Source organism: Callorhinus ursinus, unplaced genomic scaffold (genome assembly GCF_003265705.2).
Source record: "Callorhinus ursinus isolate GAN/ISIS: 27379988/994484 unplaced genomic scaffold, GSC_fseal_2.0 scaffold59, whole genome shotgun sequence".
Taxonomy (NCBI): Eukaryota; Metazoa; Chordata; class Mammalia; order Carnivora; family Otariidae; genus Callorhinus; species Callorhinus ursinus.
In genome coordinates this window covers 3,698,986-3,717,990 of record NW_027397121.1, presented here as the reverse complement: position 1 = coordinate 3,717,990, position 19,005 = coordinate 3,698,986, and the positions used below count along the sequence as shown (strand labels likewise).

At 42.8% G+C, this 19,005-nt stretch overlaps 2 protein-coding genes across 4 annotated transcripts in view; both read right to left on the bottom strand.

Annotated features, from left to right (window-relative positions):
* TMEM217B (transmembrane protein 217B) overlaps positions 1–19,005 on the bottom strand; it is a 45,427-nt gene that overhangs the window by 21,380 nt on the left and 5,042 nt on the right. The window contains exon 2 of one of the 2 annotated variants that reach the window (XM_073884935.1): positions 1,540–1,603. The exons of the other annotated variant lie outside the window; for it this stretch is intronic. The gene's annotated coding sequence lies outside the window, so the exon portion shown is untranslated. The remainder of the gene's footprint in view (positions 1–1,539; positions 1,604–19,005) is intronic. 2 annotated transcript variants of the gene reach the window in all.
* Positions 1–19,005, bottom strand: part of TMEM217 (transmembrane protein 217) — a 34,367-nt gene that overhangs the window by 10,333 nt on the left and 5,029 nt on the right. Inside the window, exon 1 of one of the 2 annotated variants that reach the window (XM_073884933.1) lies at positions 1,540–1,573. The exons of the other annotated variant lie outside the window; for it this stretch is intronic. The gene's annotated coding sequence lies outside the window, so the exon portion shown is untranslated. Of the gene's footprint in view, positions 1–1,539; positions 1,574–19,005 lie in introns of those variants that run through there. 2 annotated transcript variants of the gene reach the window in all.

Here is a 19,005-nt window from a genome sequence, read left to right as displayed (position 1 = left end):
ATGAAAGATATGTCTACATTGATTTTTAAATGAACTATACACTAGAAAAATAAAAAATTATTAATATGACAAAATATTGTAAGAGTTTAGTTTTATCCTTCCACTTCATTTTAACATTATCCTTTTTTAATTGATTAACATTTATAATGTTTGTTTAAAAATATTTCTCATTTTTTAGGCCCTGAAGTAAACTTTTATCTTACTTGAGTGGGTCTCATTTGACAACCTGCAGATCAGTCTAGTTTTTTCTGAGTGGTCTATATCTAGGACATCAGCAAGTATGTTTTTTGAGGAGCACTGCCTTCCCAGGTTCAATCCCAGGGTTGGGGGAGCAAGTTAATTAATCACATTCTGAGCCATCAGGGGTATCGTAGAGATTGCAAGGGGAGAAATAGTTTTGGGGCGCCTGGGTGGCTTAGTCGTTCAAAGTCTCAAGGTCATGATCCCAGAGTCCTGGGATCGAGCCCCATATCAGGCAGGCTCCCTGCTCAGCGGGAAGCCTGCTTCTCCCTCTCCTACTCCCACTGCTTGTGTTCCCTCGCTCGCTGTGTCTCTCTCTGTCAAATAAATAAAATCTTAAAAAAAAATAGCTTACAATTTGTAAGGGGGGCATCAAGGTTAAGAACAGCAAATTTTCAAGTCAAATGGTCAAAGTTTCCACATCTTTTTTTTTAAATTCATTATTATTGGGGCACCTGGGTGGCTCTGTTGTTAAGCATCTGCTTTTGGCTCAGGTCATGATCCCGGGGTCCTGGGATTGAGCCCCGCATCATCGGGCTCCCTGCTCAGCGGGAAGCCTGCTTCTCTCTCTCCCATTCCCCCTGCTTGTGTTCCCTCTCTCGCTGTGTACCTCTCTGTCAAATAAATAAATAAAATCTTTAAACAAAATAAAATTCATTATTATTATTATTATTTTTAGCAATCTCTATACCCAACACGGGGCCTGAACTCACAACCCCGAGATCAACAGTCACATGCTCTTCCAACTGAGCCAGCCAGGCATCCCCAGCTTCTACATCTTTAAATTGGGTGTTTTCTATTTTTATTTCTTTTTTACTAATTTTACTAGTTTGCATTAAAAATTATCCTAAAACTTAATAGCACAAGACAACCATTTATTATGCTCATGGATTCTGTGGATGAAGGCTTTGGGCATAACGCAAGGTTAGCTTAACATTGTGTGTGATGAGGAATTTGGACAGGGGCAACCAGGATGATTTCACACCACTTGCAAATTTGGGAGGGGGGCCTGACAGTTGCTGTGGGCTGTCAGTTGGGGGCTTCAGTTCCCCTCCATGAGGTCTCTCTGTGTGGGCTCATTTGGGCTTTTTTTTTTTTTTAAGATTTTATTTATTTATCAGAGAGAGAGAGAGAGAGAGAGCACAAGCGGGGGAGCAGTAGAGGGAGAGGGAGAAGCTGAGCAGGGAGCCCGATGCCGGGCTCGATCCCAGGACCCTGAGATCATGACCTGAGCCCAAGGCAGACACTTAACCGACGGAGCCACCAGGCGTCCCTCCCTATATCACCTTTTCTTAACTGAGCCTTATAAGTCCCACGGCATAGTTTCTACTGAACTTTATTCTTTAGAGTCACCAAGGCTGGCCTGTATTAAAAAGAAGGGGAATTAGAGTCTGCCTCTTATGGGAGGAGTGTTAAAGAATTTGCCCAGGTACAGGGGATTCTGTTATCCCACTGCTCATAATACAAATTCTCAGATTTGCCAGGTTGCCAAGGGAAGCAAAAGTGATCATAACAAAGAAATATTCACCAGTGGACTAACATTCTACACTTTTCCCCACCCTCCAACATTCCTCTTGAATGAAACTAAGGGCTCTGTGTGCTAAGCCCATCAAATCAGTCTTTATTGGTCAGCTTCTCTCTGGTAGCCCAATGCAAATAACTGACAACACAAGGCAAATCATTTGCAAAGCATGATTGCAAGTCTTGCAGAAGAGGCAGGATCTTATGCAGCCATAAAAAAAATGTAGAAAAATTGCTCAAATCCCACAAAACTACTAGTGAATGAATGTGACAGAGTTAGACCAGTTATAACCACAAAAGAAAAAAATCTATAAGCATGTAAAAGGTACTCCAATAAAGAATCGTTTGAGGATGACTACACCTGCTATATATTTATACAATGGGATGGTAAGTGGTCATCAAAATGAATGACTATAGCAACACACAATATGAATGAATCCTAGCAATGTAAGAGTAATGGGGAAAAGTAGTAAAAGAAGATACACAGTTAAGAACAGCTATAGAGGGGTGCCTGGGTGGCTCAGTCTGTTAAGCATCTGCCTTTTGCTCTGGTCATGATCCCCGGGGTCCTGGCAAGGGACTTTCTCCCTCTCCCTCTGCCCCTCTGCCCCTCCCTGGCTTGTACTCCCACTCTCTCTCACTCTGTCTCATAAATAAATAAAATGTTAAAAAAAAAACTTTAGACATGTATTATATTATATATAGACATATATTATAACACATGCCATTATAACCCCTGTCCGTACATTTTATGATGGTATATATAGGTGCAATAAAACTATAAAACTGTCTAAGGCAACTACATAAGAAAAGCAGAGGAATGATGAATTTAGGATTCTAGATGATGGTCACCTCAGGTCAGGGGAGGCAGCAAAATGGTTTGGGCAGACCAGGCAGTCAGATCCAAATTACTGACAAGATCCTTATTTTATTTTGGTTGGAGGATTTGAGGGTGCTTATCACATGATTAAAAATAATATTTAAAAAAGTAAATAAAGGAGCCATGACTGGACCAATGAGGAATACGTCATGAACCAAGGATTATGGTAAGTCTAACTGTGAGTATATGAGGCATGATAAAAAATACTTACATAAAACAAGGATAATAACACCATTACCTCAAAGTTACTGTGAGGGTTAAATGAGTTAATTAATTAATTATTTAATTTATTTATTTGACAGAGAGAGACACAGTGAGAGAGGGAACACAAGCAGGGGGAGTGGGAGAAGGGAGAAGCAGGCCTCCCGCCAGGCGAGAAGCCCGATGCGGGGCTCGATCGCAGGACCCAGGGATCATGACCCGAGCCGAAAGCAGATGCTCAATGACTGAGGCACCCAGGCATCCCTAAGTTAATATATTTAAAACACTCAGAACAGTGTCTGGAACCTAGTAAGCATCATACTATGTAAGTATTTTTGCTTTCATTATTTTTTGTTTTATGCCAAGGGGTAACTCCTTTTTATTATGTATGTAAAACTACTATTTATTAAACAGAGTTGCAGCAGACACCATTAGCTTCATTCCCAATACCCATTTCCTTCTTCTTTGCTAATAGAAGTCTGGTTTTGTTCGGGTTGGCAATGAACCTAGACACAGGCAAAAGATTTGCTTCTCTAGATATTTGCTCATATGGGACACAGTTCTAGCAAATGACATACAAGCAGAAATCCACTGGGGGCTCTAGGAAGACTTTTGCCTTTTCTGATAAAAGAGGGTAATGTGGCTGTTACCATTCCTACCTACAACTTCCTTTCTCTTTTCCTTATTTTTTTATATTTTGTTTTTCTAATTAATCTCTGCACCCAACGTGGGGCTCAAACTCACGACCCCAAGATCAAGAGCCATATGTTCTACCGACTGAGCCAGCCAGGTGCCCCAATTTCTCTTTTTCTTAACTTGAATATAGTGTGATGCCTAGAGTCTCTGCAGCTCTTTTGTTACTATGAGGCAACAGGCATGAAGACAAAAACAGATCTGCTAGGCATATCAACACTGAAAGAGTCTTTTTGCATTTTATTGCTTACCCCTGAAGTTGAGCATTCTTCTAGGTATTGATAAATGATTTTAAAATCTGTCTAAATAAGTCTAGAAAATCTTTTTTTAAAAGTAGGCTCCATGCCCAGCATGGAGTCCGATGTGGCGCTTGAACTCATGACCCTGAAATCAAGACCTGAGCTGAATCAGGAGGCGGACACTTAGCCGACTGAGTCACCCAGCCACCGCAACAATTATTCTGATGAGTAGAAAATAAAAATTCAAAGTGATAAGAAAGCATTGAGGCATAATTTAATTCATAGTATTGTTCCCTCCAGTGGTACCTGAAATAACAGTGCATCTTGCAGTTGATGGCATTTTAGATTTACTCAGTGATGGTAAGAATTTTATATTTTCAGTTCCTCTCATTGTTTGACTTGTGATCCCAGCAGAAGACGTTGCTACTAGCCCCTTCCAGCTGAATCTCTTGCGTTATTTGGTCAGGGGGAGGAAAATAACAGTGACAAGGAGCACCTTTATTTATTTATTTTTTTAAAGATTTTTAAATTGATTCACTTGAGAGAGAGCGAGAGAGAGCACAAGCAGGGAGCAGGGGAGAAGGAGAAGCAGGCAGGGAGCCTGACGAGGGGCTTGATCCCAGGACCCCGAGATCACCCCTGAGCTGAAGGCAGACATCTAACAGACTGAGCCACCCAGGGGCCCCAAGGAGAACCTTTAGACGGCTTTACAGCCTAAGGCACCTGTATCAGTTAAGAGTACATTTGACTGGGCGCCTGGGTGGCTCAGTTGGTTAAGCGACTGCCTTCGGCTCAGGTCATGATCCAGGAGTCCCTGGATCGAGTCCCGCATCGGGCTCCCTGCTCAGCAGAGAGTCTGCTTCTCCCTCTGACCCTCCCCCCTCTCATGTGCGCGCTCTCTCTCTCTCTCTCTCTCTCTCATTCTCTCTGTCTCAAATAAATAAATAAAAAAAATCTTTAAAAAAAAAAAAGAGTACATTTGACTGTAGAGAACAGAGATTCAAACAATAGTAGTTGAAACAAATAAAGATTCACTTTCTTTTCATAACAAAAGGTCTGGTAGCGGTAGGGCTTTGGTCATTGGCCTCTGAGGGGCATGTCTGGGCGGCTAATAAGAGGTAGGATAGAACACTTTTTTTTAACTCTTTAAGTGTATTTTACTATTCCCCTGCCCCAACTATTGTATTAGTTATCTATTTCTTTTTTAAAAGAATATTTTATTTACTTATTTGACAGAGAGAGAGCACAAACAGGGGGAGGGGCAGAGGGAAAGGGAGAAGCAGACTCCCCACTGAGTAGGGAACCTGATGCAGAGCTGGATCCCAGGACCCCAAGATCATGACCTGAGCCAAAGGCAGACAACACCTAACCGACTGAGCCACCCAGACACCCCTGTATTAGTTATTATTTCTTTGTAACTAATTACCTCAAACCTTAGAAGCTTATGGTATCACATATTTGTTATCTCATAATTTCTGTGAGTCAGGGATGTGCAAGTGGCTTAGCTGGGTGGTTCTGGCTCAGGGTGTCTCCTGCATTTGCAATCCAGCTGTTGGCTGGCGCCGTGATCCTCTAAAGGCTCGGCTTGGGGAGGAGATTCCTTGTCCAAGCTCATTCCTGGGGTTGTTGGCAGGAAGTCTCAGTTTTCTTCTGGCTTTGGTCAGGGACCTCAGTTCCTCACCTTTGGGTCTTTCTATAGGCTGCCGAGTGTCCTCAAAACATGGCAGCTGGCCTCATCCAGAGCAAGTGATGACAGAGAGGAAGAGAGAGAGAGAGCAAAATAGAAGCTGCAATGCCTTTTATTGCCTAATGTCAGCAGTGACATCTATCATTTCAGCTGCATTCAATCAGTCTCACACACCAATCCTGGAGGAGAGTATGGGGAAGGGGCTCCACAAGGGTATAAATAGCAGGAGGCAGGGATTATTTTTTAAAATTTAATTTAATTTAAATTAACATACAGTGTATTGTTTGTTTCAGAGAGGTAGAGTTCAGTGATTCATCAGCTGTATATAACACGCAGTGCTCATTACATCACGTGGCCTCCTTAATGTCCATCACCCAGTTACCCCATCCTCACACCCCTCTCCCCTCCAGCAACCCCCAGTTTCCTATAGTTAAGAGTCTCTTATGCTCGTCTCCCTCTCTGATTTCATCTTGTCTTATTTTCCCTCCCTTCCCCCGTGATCCTCTCTTTTGTTTCTTAAATTCCACATATGAGTGAAGTCATATGATAATCGTCTTTCTCTGACTGACTTATTTTGCTTAGCATAATACCCTCTAGTTCCATCCACATTGTTGCAAATGGTAAGATTTCATTTTTGATGGCTGAGTAATATTCCATTGTGTGCTTATATAACATCTTCTTTATCCATTCATCTGTTGATGGACATCTGGACTCTTTTCATAGTTTGGCTATTGTGGACATTGCGGCTATAAACATTGAGGTACAGGTGCCCCTTTGGATCACTACATTTGTATCCTTTGGGTAGATACCTAGTAGTGCAATTACTGGGTCATAGGGTAGCTCTATTTTTAACTTTATGAGGACCCTCCATACTGTTTTCCAGAGTGGCTGCACCAGCTTGCATTCCCACCAACAGTGTGGGAGGGTTTCCCTTTCTCCGCATCCCCGCCAACATCTGTCATTTCCTGACTTGTTAATTTTATTTATTTATTTATTTATTTATTTGAAGATTTTATTTATTTATTCGAGAGAGAAAGAATGAGAGACAGAGAGCACGAGAGGGAAGAGGGTCAGAGGGAGAAGCGGACTCCCTGCCAAAGAGGGAGCCCGATGTGGGACTCGATCCCGGGACTCCAGGATCATGACCTGAGCCGAAGGCCGCCGCTTAACCAACTGAGCCACCCAGGCGCCCTTTCCTGACTTGTTAATTTTAGCCACTCTGACTGGTGTGAGGTGGTATCTCATTGTGGTTTGGATTTGTATTTCCCTCATGCCAAGTGATGTTTAACATTTTTTCATGTGTCTGGTAGCCATTTGTATGTCTTTTGTGGGGAAATGTCTGTTCATGTCTTCTGTCCATTTCTTGACTGGATTATTTGTCTTTGGGGTGTTGAGTTTGATAAGTTCTTTATAGATTTTGGATACTAGCCCTTTATCTGATAAGACATTTGCAAATACCTTCTCCCATTCTGTAGATTGTCTTTTGGTTTTGTTGACCGTTTCCTTTGCTGTACAAGAGCTTTTTATCTTGATGAAGTCCTAATAGTTCATTTTTGCCTTTGTTCCCCTTGTCTTTGGTGATGTGTCTAGCAAGAAGTTGCTGCAGCCGAGGTCACAGAGGTTGCTACCTGTGTTCTCCTCTAGGATTTTGAGGGACTCCTGTCTCACATTTAGGTCTTTCATCCATTTTGAGTCTATTTTTGTGTGTGATGTGAGGAAATGGTCCAGTTTCATTCTTCTGCATGTGGCTGTCCAATTTTCCCAACACCATTTGTTGAAGGCTGTCTTTTCTCCACTGGACATTCTTTCCTGCTTTGTCAAAGATTAGTTGACCACAGAGTTGAGGGTCCACTTCTGGGCTTTCTAGTCTGTTCCACTGATCTATGTGTCTGTTTTTGTGCCAGTACCATACTGTCTTGATGATGACAGCTTTGTAATAGAGCTTGAAGTCTGGCATTGTGATGCCTCCAGCTTCAGTTTTCTTTTTCAACATTCCTCTGGCTATTCGGGGTCTTTTCTGCTTCCATACAAATTTTAGGATTATTTGTTCCAGCTCTGCAAAAAATGATGATGGTATTTTGATAGGGTTTGCACTGAATGTGTAGATTGCTTTGGGTAGCATAGACATTTTAACAATATTTGTTCTTCCAATCCATGAGCATGGAATATTTTTCCATTTCTTTGTGTCTTCCTCAATTTCTTTCATAAGTGTTCTGTAGTTTTCTGAGTACCAATCCTTTACCTCTCTGGTTAGGTTTATTCCTAGGTATCTTATGGGTTTTGGTGCAATTGTAAATGGGATCAATTCCTTCTCTTTTTTCTGTCTCATTGTTAGTGTATAGATACGCAACTGATTTCTGGACGTTGATTTTATATCTTGCCATGTTGCTGAATTCCTGTATGAGTTCTAGCAATTTTGGGGTGGAGTCTTTTGGGTTTTCCACATAGAGTACCATGTCATCTGCGAAAAGTAAGAGTTTGACTTCTTTGCTGATTTGGATGAGGAGGCAGGAATTACTGAGGGCCAACTTGGAGTGCCTACCACAACTGTGTGTGTGTGTGAGAAAAGCATAAGGTTAATTTAAAACAAGAAAGTAAAGAATTACAAAAACACTAGATTTAAACAAAATACCAAATGATTGTTACTAACTCACTCTTCCACCAAAAATACGTATGTATACTTGTTTTAGGACATATTTGCCATAATTTGGTATTATTATTATTATTATTTAAAGTTTTATTTATTTAGATAATCTCTACACCCAACGTGGGGCTTGAACTCACGACCCTGAGATCAAGAGTTGCATGCTCCACTGATTGAGCCAGCCAGGTGACCCATAATTTAGTTTTATTTATTTATTTATTTTATTTTTTGGTATCATTATTTAAAAATTTTTTTAACTTATTCTTTCCATTCAATCTATATAGTAGGTGAAAATTCATATTTTAAATTTTTTACTCTTCAGGTTGACTATTTTAAAAGTATTCATTAAGCATTTTTACTACTTTTTACCAGTTACTTATGTCCTTTACCTAATACTTTCATGTGTTAAGAGGCTATTTTAAAAAATTTATATGAATTCTTTATATGAAAAAGGTATTACTGTTTTTAAAAAAAACATGTAGGAGGTGGGTAGCCGTTAAGACCCTGCAATCCTTAGTGGTAGAGCTGCAGGCTGGGAGTAGGACCTCGAGATGCATGTCCGGGTATAGTATCCGGGGAGGAACGAGCCTCAAGGACTAAGAACTCCCCCCTTTACCAAACTTGAGTCAGGCTCCTGAGTCTTCTTTTTTTTTGGTTAAGATTTTATTTATTTATTTTATTATTTATTTTAGAGAAAAGAAGAGAGACTGCAAGCAGGGGGAGGAGCAGAGGGGGAGAAAGGGGGAAAGAATCTCAAGAAGACTCCACACCAAGTGCAGAGCCCCACTCAGGACTCGATCTCACGACCCTGAGATCACGACCCTGAGATCATGACCTGAGCTGAAACCAGGAGCGAGACGCTCAACCAACTGAGCCACTCAGGTGTCCCTCCTGAGTCCTCTTTTTGACTAGGCCCTGACCTTAGCCTCTGTCCTTGACCTGCTCGGTCCAGTTTTAGTAAGAATGCTGCCAAGTGAGTTGAGTAAGAATTCTCCACCCTTGGTATCTGATCACGATGCCCTGCCTTTGGCAAAAATACCCCTAGCCCTGATGTTTCGCCTCGGTAATTTTCCATCCACTGACCCCACCCTGCTACTTAGCTATAAATCTCCACTGGTCCTTTTTGTACTTAGAGCTGGGCCCGTCTCTCTTTCCTGCTACAAAACCGCCATGGCGAGTGGTCCCTCTTGGATGAAGTCATCCTTACAGTCTTTCAGAAGTGTTGTGAAAACTTTTTTCAACACCTCAGTGAAGATGTCTGTATCTCACGTGGGGCTTGGATCAGGAGCTGGTGGGCTTCAAGGCTCCATTCTGTGGGCTTGTGTGAGGTGCCTGTCAGCACCCCTCATGATGGCTGCCGGTAAGAGGCTGGCCCCTATTTCTGGCATCAGGTTTTACACTTGGAATCTGAGGCATCCCTGAGAGCCAGAGGATCCCCAGTGGTACAGATTGGATTTTCTTCTAGCCTGGCAGTATCAGGCCAATTTAACTAGATTTTTAAAAAATGAAAATGGATGCTTTGTGTATATGAACTTGAGTTCCTAGAGACACATCTATATATTCTTGTAAAAAAAAAATCTATCAATTTAAAAAAAAGCTATGGAGATAATTTATGATCTCTTCTCATTCCCTTTCCCTTGGCTTTATATACCACAGAATTAATTTGTACCATAATTGAACACTCTAATGTAAGAAGTAGCCTTATTATTTTATTTTTTAAAAGATTTTTATTTATTTATTTGACAGAGAGAGAGACACAGTGAGAGAGGGAACACAAGCAGGGGGAGTGGGAGAGGGAGAAGCAGGCTTCCCGCGGAGCAGGGAGCCCGATGCGGGGCTGGATTCCAGGACCCTGGGGTCATGGCCTGAGCCGAAGGCAGACGCTTAATGACTGGACCACACAGGCGCCCCTATTATTTTATTTTTTAAAAATAATATAAAATCTGACTCAGCCCTCTTCCTCAAGGCGTTAGGGAAAAATTCTATCTCAATCAGTGTTTGTTTTTTTTTTCCACTCCCTCCTTCCCTGTCCCTTGCTGGAGTCATATAGAACTAACTCCCAAGTTCACCCAATCCTAGAATCTCAGGGAAAGGCTCTGGACTTCAGGCTGGTATGGTTACTGTGGGAGGCTTGATGTTCACGCCTCAGTGGTCCCACTGCTCATAGCCCTGAAGGCTATGGCTTAGGGCTTAGTTCCCAGCCTGTGGTCCTCACAGCCAACCCATCAGACATCCTGTCACTCCAGGGTCTGGGAAGGAGTCAAACATAGGCCGCATGGTGAGCAGAACCAGACACCTTTCCATCCTCCCAAGGGTAGGGAAATCCCACTGGCCCCCATCTTCCTCAACTTTTCAAATCAGCATCCCCTACCGACCCTCATAACCTAGGTCTCTGCCTTTGAGAGCGTACAGTTTCCAAAACAAAAGTCTTTCAACCCTCCAGTGGGAGAAAAGATGGGCAGTACTCTTAAACCTACAAAGAGAAAATGCCTGTGTCATACTTCGGTGGTGAAGCAGCCAGCAAGCAAGGAAACCAGCCCCAACACTGAATGAGGTAATGCTGACAAATCACACTGCTACATACAAAGTCCTCACAATCTGACTCCCATCCAACTTTCCAGGGGCCTCTCTGAGCATTTCTTCTCATGTATTTAATGCACTCACTTCCTCAAATATCTTTATCCGCCTGGCTCATCTCCTCTCATCTCTCAAGGTCATCTGAATCTGCAGAAGGTGTCAGGCTGTAGGTTAGCATCGTAGTTCTCTTGGCATTTCTTTTATGGTCATAAGCCCACTGCCACGGTGCCTCGCACCAGTATCCCAAGCAGGACTGTGCCAGTAAGCTGTCTTTACGTTTGTCTCTTTCATAGGAAGGAAAGCATTTCCCGGAAACTCCCAGCAGCCGGCCCTTCATGGCTCACTGGTCAGAACGGGGTCACATGGCCACCCACAGTTGCAAGGGAGGCTGGGGAAGCCACTTCCTGGCAAAACGGAGTAGGATTACCATAACTGGTTTAGCCATATCGTGATTGATGCCCAGACTGAGCACACAGTTACCCCACCTCTCCAAAACATGAGTCCCCTTAGCAAGGAGAAGGAAGGAAATGGCTAATAAGTCTACCACAGAGATCTTGCTCCATTAATTACTTTTCTTTTCCACTGACATGGCAGGAAACACTGCTATCTATTTGCCCCTTCTTCCAGAGAAGCAAAATTTTTAGGTATACACATGGTTGGCCAGAATAAGATTTGCCTTTCCCAGCTTTCCTTGCAGCTGAGTGTGGGCATGTGACCAATTCTAGGAATGAGTTGAAAGGGGAAGAAATGAACATAATTTTTTTAAGATTTTTTTTTTTTAAGTAATCTCTATACCCAGTGTGAGGCTTGACTCACAATTCTGAGATCAAGAGTCACACACTCCACGGACTGAGCCAGCCACGCGCCCCAAAAAGGGGAAGAAATGAGTATAAGCACCAGATAGTAAGGAGAAAGTCATGTTTTTCCTTTCCCTTTCCCAGTGGTTAGAACACGGATGTGATTGGGAGTCATCTTGGACTCACTGGGCAAGGACATAGTGGAGCATAGAGAGAGGGAGCCTAGGCTTCTGAAGATTTCACAGAGCACAGAGACCACACTAGCTTAGACTTTTACGTGAGAGAGAAAAACTGTGAACTTCTCTCAGGTTTAAAGCACTGTTATCTTGCAGGCATACTTATATCCTAATAAATACAACTGCCTCCAATCCTCTGCCTGAAAGCATGCTAAAATCTCCCCCACCTCAATATTTCCCTTGACCCTCTGTTTCTAATTTACATTCAGTCTTTCCCTGTGTTAGAAAAAGCAACAGATACCAACCGTTGCCTGATTTAAGCAGAAAAGGCATAGCTCATAGATTGTGGAGAGGGCTAGAGAACCATCAGTTAGTTATCTATTGGCACAATAATGCCACACAAACAATCACAGAACCCCAGTGGCATATTAACAAGGAACAGTACTTAGTTCAAAAGTCCATGGGGTTCGGCTTATCTGGGGCTGGGCTGAGCTGGGCTTTCTCAGCTAAATTCCCTGAAGTGTCTGGCTGGGGTCAACTGTTGGTTGGCTGGATAGTTCTGTTGATTTTGGCCGAGCTCATTCACATGTCTGAGGCTCAACCGGTTGCTGGCTCATCTAGGATGGCCTCAGCTGGGATAACTCAGGGAGACTCGGCCGAGTGCCATATGTCTCTCATCATCCAACTGGCTGGCCTAGACCTATTGTAACGGCAACGCTGGGGACAACAGTGACAGTGCTACAGAATGAATGCTTATAGCCCCCCAGAATTCATGAGTTGAAGACTTAATGCCCAAGGTGATGGTATTAGAAGGTGGAGCCTTGGGAAGTGATTGGGTGGGGCTCCACCCTCATGAAGGAATTAGTGCCTTTATAAAAGAGGTCCCAGAGAGATCCTCGCTTCTTTCACCACACACGGACGCACAAAGACATTGGCAGGCTGCAATCTGGAAGAGGGCTTTTACAAGACCCAACCATGCTGGCACCCTGATCCCGGACGTCCAGCCTCCAGAACTGTGAGAAATCAATTTCTGTTGTCTATAAGCCCACTAGTCTGTGGTATTTTGTGATAGCCACCCAAACAGGCTAAGACAGAGAGCAAGCACAATCACACCAGGGCTTCTCAAGCCTCTGCTCGTATAACGTTTGCTAACATCTGTTGACCAAAGTAAGTCACAAAGGGTGAGTCCAGACTCAGAAAGGGAAAGTCCGACGGGACAACATGGATGCAGGGAGAGGCCATTAATGTCATCAAGCTACCACCCACATTCAGAGGTCTTGCTCACGGGTGGTAGCCAACAGCATACCACAGAGCCAGTCTACTATAGACACTGCTAGGGCCGCTGCTGAGCGTTTGATGCCCTAGTTACACTGAGAGACATTGCGGTACCGACTCTGGGCGCTGTCGCCGCCGCCATGGCTGTTCCTCCAAACCGGGTGTTGCTGTCACAACTGGCACTGCTCACCAAGAGAATGGGCTCTTTTCTGCTAGTGTTTCTTTACACCACAAGCTCCTCCTCATTCAAAGTCTAGGTTGGGCAGAGTTTATCCACAGAGCCTATGACACATGCACGTGACTAAGTTCACAGGGAAGGATGGGAAAGTGAGCAGCTAGCATTTTGAGCTACGGTCCCGGGAGATGGGCTTTCCTTCCTGTGAAGTTTCATATAGTGAAAAATCCTCTATGCGTGGGAAAGGGGCTTATGTCCCGGGCAGCTAAAGAACCAAGACAGAACAACAATGAGGAGGATGAGGAGAGAGAGGAGGAAACTAGCCTCTTATCCCCTTCACAGCTAAACTTTTTTTTTTAAGATTTATTTATTTTATTTGAGTGGGGGGAGGGGCAGAAGGGGAGGGAAGAAGCTGAAGCAGACGCCCTGCTGAGCGCGGAGCCTGATGCAGGGCTTGATCCAACAACCCTAATCACAACCTGAAAGGTAATCAAGAGTCGGACGCTCAACCGACTCTTGTACTCTCTCTGCTTTCTCATATATTAGGATATAAGTATGCCTGCAAGATAACAGTGCTTTAAACCTGAGAGCCACCCAGACACCCCCCACGGCACATGTCACAGCTGAAGTTCTTGAAAGAGTACGCCTGGCTCACTTTTCTCATCTACTTCTCTTCCATTTCACTCCTGTAGTAAGCAAGTATTACCACCCTAAGGATGCAAAATCCAGTGGTTTACAACCACTAGCACTTATTTTTCTCACTCATGCTTCAGGCTGCATGTTGGTTGGGTTTAGTTCCAGGCTTCAGTTTGGGTTTTTGTCTGCTACACATGCCTGTTATCCTCCTTGGACCAGCAGCTCCCAGGGTATGTTAGGATGGTGAATGGTAGGAGTGCAGCAGGGTGCACCGAAATCTGTGATGCCCCTTAAGGCATCCATCCACCCTCATGCACTGCAAGGTCACATAACAAGAGGGAGTAAAGAACTGAGAACAGTAGTCCAGCTGAGCCATTTGGGTCCATAAGAACTCTACAATTGCCAAATCAAATAGAGAGTTTTCAGAGGAGGGGGGAGCAGGCATGTACCTGGTCATACCTGACCATTTCGGGCATGGTTAGGAGTTTGGATTTCATTCTAAGTGTAGTGAAAGCCATTTAATGATTGGTTGGGGGCCTAGGTGGCCTTTCTACAATGCAAATCTGGTCCTGCCGTGCCCCCACTTGAACTTTCAGTGAATGTCCCATTGTCTCAGTAAAAGGTCCCACAACTCTCATATGGCATTGGAAGTCCACCATGATTGGTAGGCTCTTGCTCCAATGTCTACTATCACTGCACCCCATTCTTTGCACTCTTATTATTACCAGATAGTGCTACTTAGGTTTCATTTCAGTTTGGACTCTCCCAGGAGCAATCCTGAGGCAAGGACTTGAGAGCAAGTAGTTTATTTGGGAGGGGATGAAAACACCAATGGAGAAGAGATAGAAAATGATACAGGGAAGGAAGACAGCCCATAAAGGAAGAACTATTAAGCCAACTACTGCAGTGAATGACAGGAGCTTAATCCTGTTAAGAAACTGGGAACACATGCCTCAGAATTGTCCCATCTGAGGAATGAAGGAGCTGGGGAATTTATACACCAACTGCTGAGAGTTGTTGGTTGAGAGCTACTCCCAGGAGGAGTTAACTCCTAGGCACTAATAGTACACCATGAATATGGGCAGTATGTTTTTTTTTGTTTTGTTTTGTTTTACAGTTTGTGGGAGCTGAAAGAAGAGCCTCTGGGCAAAGAGAGCATATAGAGAGGTTGAGAGATATAGGTGAGGTACTGACAGTGTTGCCTACGTGGTTTCCCAAATGCAACTTCTCTTGTACTCACATAGTTCCATAAATGTTTCGTTCTTCTGCCTAGGAAGCTTTTCCCTCCCTCTCTGCCTGCTAAACTCCTACGCATCCCGAGACCTTTCCCATCTTCCTCAACAGAGAGGACCACATCCCACTCTGTTTTCTTAGGACATTAGTACACACCTCTATTTTTATCACTTATCAGACTGCTTTACTTAGGAGACTGCTCTCCTACTAGATAATACATTTGTTAAGGGCGGGAGCTGTATTTCACAGCTCTTAATATAGTTTGGTGCCTGGAATATAGTAGATGCTCAATAAAAGCTATTTGGATAGAAGGACTAACTTCTATCTACAGAGAGTCTGGCAAGGATCCGGTGGAATGCTACATTGAACTGTGGTCAACCTGAGGTTAAATAATAACAGTTTTTGTGCTCTCTTATCATCTCCATGACTTTACCCTTCCTTCATACACCTAATATCCTCCTCTTCTCCCTCCCTACCCTGACATCAAAATCTGCTCCCCAATTCTTCTTTTATATCAAAGGAGGATAGAACCAAGAGATAGGAAACCTGAGTTCCTGTTCTTCTTTGGCACTGACTGATTTGGAGGTCCTTGGGCAAGTTTCTTCCTCTGAGCTTCAGACTCCTCATCTGTAAAGTGATCTTGAATGTCTTGCCACCTATGAAGGGGCTCTGTAAGAATATCTCTAGAAGGATGACACACAAGGAACTGTCAAGAGTGATTGCTGCTGGGAAGGATGAATGGGTGGCTAAGGGTCAAGGATGTGAGGGAGACTTTCTTTTTATATCCTGTGTTAGATTCTTAGAACCACCACAACGAGGTACCACAGACTTGGGGGCATAAAACAACACAAGTTTTTCTCTCACAGTTCTGGAGGCTGGAAGAGCAAAATTAAAGGGTTGTCAGGGCCATGCATCTCTGAAGATTTCAGGAGGAATCCTTCCTTGCCTCTTCTGGGTCCTGGCTGACTCCAGTCTCTGCTACCATAGTCCCGTCACTTCCCCCTCTTCTGTCCATGTTGTCTCGTCAGGGGTTTAGGACATTTGTCTTTGGGTTTAGGACCCAACCAAATAGAGGAAGATGATCTCATCTCAAAATTCTTAACTTTGGGGCGCCTGGGTGGCTCAGTTGGTTAGGCGACTGCCTTCGGCTCAGGTCATGATCCTGGAGTCCCGGGATCGAGTCCCGCATTGGGCTTCCTGCTCAGCGGGGAGTCTGCTCCTCCCTCTGACCCTCTTCCTTCTCGTGCTCTCTATCTCTCATTCTCTCTCTCTCTCAAATAAATAAATAAAATCTTTAAAAAAAAATTCTTAACTTTATTATTTCCACAAAGACCCTTTTTCCAAATAAGGTAACACTCACAGGTTTCAGGGATTTGGATGTGGACATATCTTTTGGGAGGCCACCATTCAATCTACTACATACCTATTTGCACGTTTTGAATTGGTAACATGTACAAATTAAAGAAAAGAAAGAAGCAAAGAAAAAAGGAAGGAAGGAGACAAAGAAGAACTCCATTGACAGAATCATAGGAGATTTTTTTCTAGGGTTCCTAATAGTTCAAACGAAGGTGGTCCACTCCCGTTATTGATCACAAGCCCAATAACTCCCATGTCCATGATTTCTTTTCAGGAAATCCCCATCATTTCAATCAGCAAAACATTTACTTTCAATACAAATTTCAACACAAGAGAGTGGGGAGAAAAAGGAAATAAGAAAGGAAAAGAAGAGGATTTATGTGACTGAACAGAAAAAGGAAAGAAGCAAGGAAAAGAAAAAAGATTTATGTGCCTGAACAGATATTAAGATTTCTATTTTTCTGCTTCCAGTTCAATCCAATTTTGAAGGATCTGGCTTTGATCTATCTTTCTCCCCCCATATTTTATTTACTGTTGAAACCATGTTATAGGAAATGAAAATGGAACTCTTACCCATGTAGGTAGAAGTATAAAGTAGGACAACCACTTTGAAACACAACTGAAAATTATTTTGCAAAACTGAACATATGCACACACTCCAGACCAGCACTCCCACTCCTACATTGATCTCTTAGAGAAACCCTTCCGCTTGTCCACTTATTCAGGAGACATGGATAAGACTGTTCATAACAGCAGAGTTCACAGTAGCACAAAATATGAAGCAACTGAATGCTAATCAGTAGTAGCAGAGATAAACTGTGCTATTTATAAAATGGAATAATAGGGGCACCTGGGTGGCTCAGATGATTAAGCATCTGCCTTCATGTCAGGTCATGATCCCGGGGTCCTGGGATTGAGCCCCGCATCAGGCTCCCTGCTTGGCGGGGAGTCTGCTTCTCCCCCTCCCTCTACTGTTTCCCCTGCTTGCGCTCTCTTGCTCTCTCTGTCAAATAAATAAATAAAATCTTAAAAAGGAATATTATACAGCAGTGAAAATGAGCAAACTCTAGCTACACCCCTCAATACAAACAATAGCTAAATCTCAAAACCCTACTGCTAATAGCAGCAAACAACAGAATAGATACAATACAATACCATTACTATAAACAATATATTATTTAAGGTTACAAACATAAATGGAAAAGTATAAGGAAAACAAGAGGACAATACAAAATTCTTTTTAAAAAAGATTTATTTATTTATTTTAGAGAGAGCGAGTGCACGAGCAGGGGGAGGGGTAGAGAGAGAGGGAGAAAAGCAGACTCCCCACTGAGTGCGGAATCTGAGCAGGGGCTTGATCCCAGGACCCTGCGATCATGACCTGAGCCAAAATCAAGAGTCCGACGCACAACTGACTGAGCTACCCAGGTGCCCCGAGGTCAATACAACATTCTGCAGAGTGGTTGTACCTGGAGTGAGGGGAATGCCTATAGGAAGGGACCGACCCACCCACTCCCGTGCAAGAGGCTTTTAAGGTACTGGTGATGTCCTATTGCATAGTGTGGGGAGTGGGTCCATGAATGCAAATGTTATTATTCATTGAACTGTACATATTAGTTTTACACATTCTCTTGTCTATATGCTATATTTAACATCCCATGAGAAAGACCTACTATAGGTGAGGATGGGGAGCAATGAAAACTCTACTCATTGCTCTAGGTTGAATATAAATTGGAAAAACCATTTTGGAGAGCATTTTGCAATTTATAGTAAAGTAGAAGTTGTACATATTCTGTGATCTAGCAGTGCCTCGCCCAGGTATTCCCTATGGACCTCAAAGCAGTGGTTTTCAAACTTTCTGACCATCACCTGTCACTAAGAAATACATTTCACATTACAATCAAGTAGACACATACGCACACAAACACATGTACATACAAGTGTGTATAAAGTTGAAACAACAATTTTGCAAGACAATGCTTATCCTCATTACAGGCAACACACTCTGATCTTTTCTAATCCCATCTATTCTTCTTAAAAATTGAGATATAACTGACATATAACATTGTGTAAGTTTAAGGTGTAACTGTTCTTGTCCATTCTATTTCATTAAAGGTCCCAACCTTTAAATTCATTTTAACTCACTAACAGTTCACAGACTAATTTGAAAAATACTGTACTAGAGAGAATTTTGCACATGGTAATATGTAAAAGAATGTTAATTGAGCACTGTTCAAAATAAAAAAACTGGGGAGAACAATTGAGGAATATTCATAGAGTGGAACACAATATTGCAGCTCAGATAAATAAACTGGAGCTCCATTTATCAAGAGAATACTGAGTGAAAAAAGCTAGTGGCTGAAGCTTATGTACAGTGCGGTGATATTTATAAAGTTTCAAAATGTGAAAAACATGTTTATGGATACTCACATGTACAGTAAAAATTTGCAACGTGCATAGAAAGCTGAACACAGACCTCAGGACTGTGGTTTCCAGTGGAGAGAGGGAGGGGAATGGGATCAAGGAGAGACAAAAAAGGGGACTTAAATTTTATTGTAAAGTTTTTTTTTTTGTTTCTTAACCTTGTTCTTATATATTACTTATTATTTATTCTTTTTTTAAAGATTTATCTATTTATCCCAGAGAGAAGAGAGAGCGAGGGAGAGAGAGCAAGT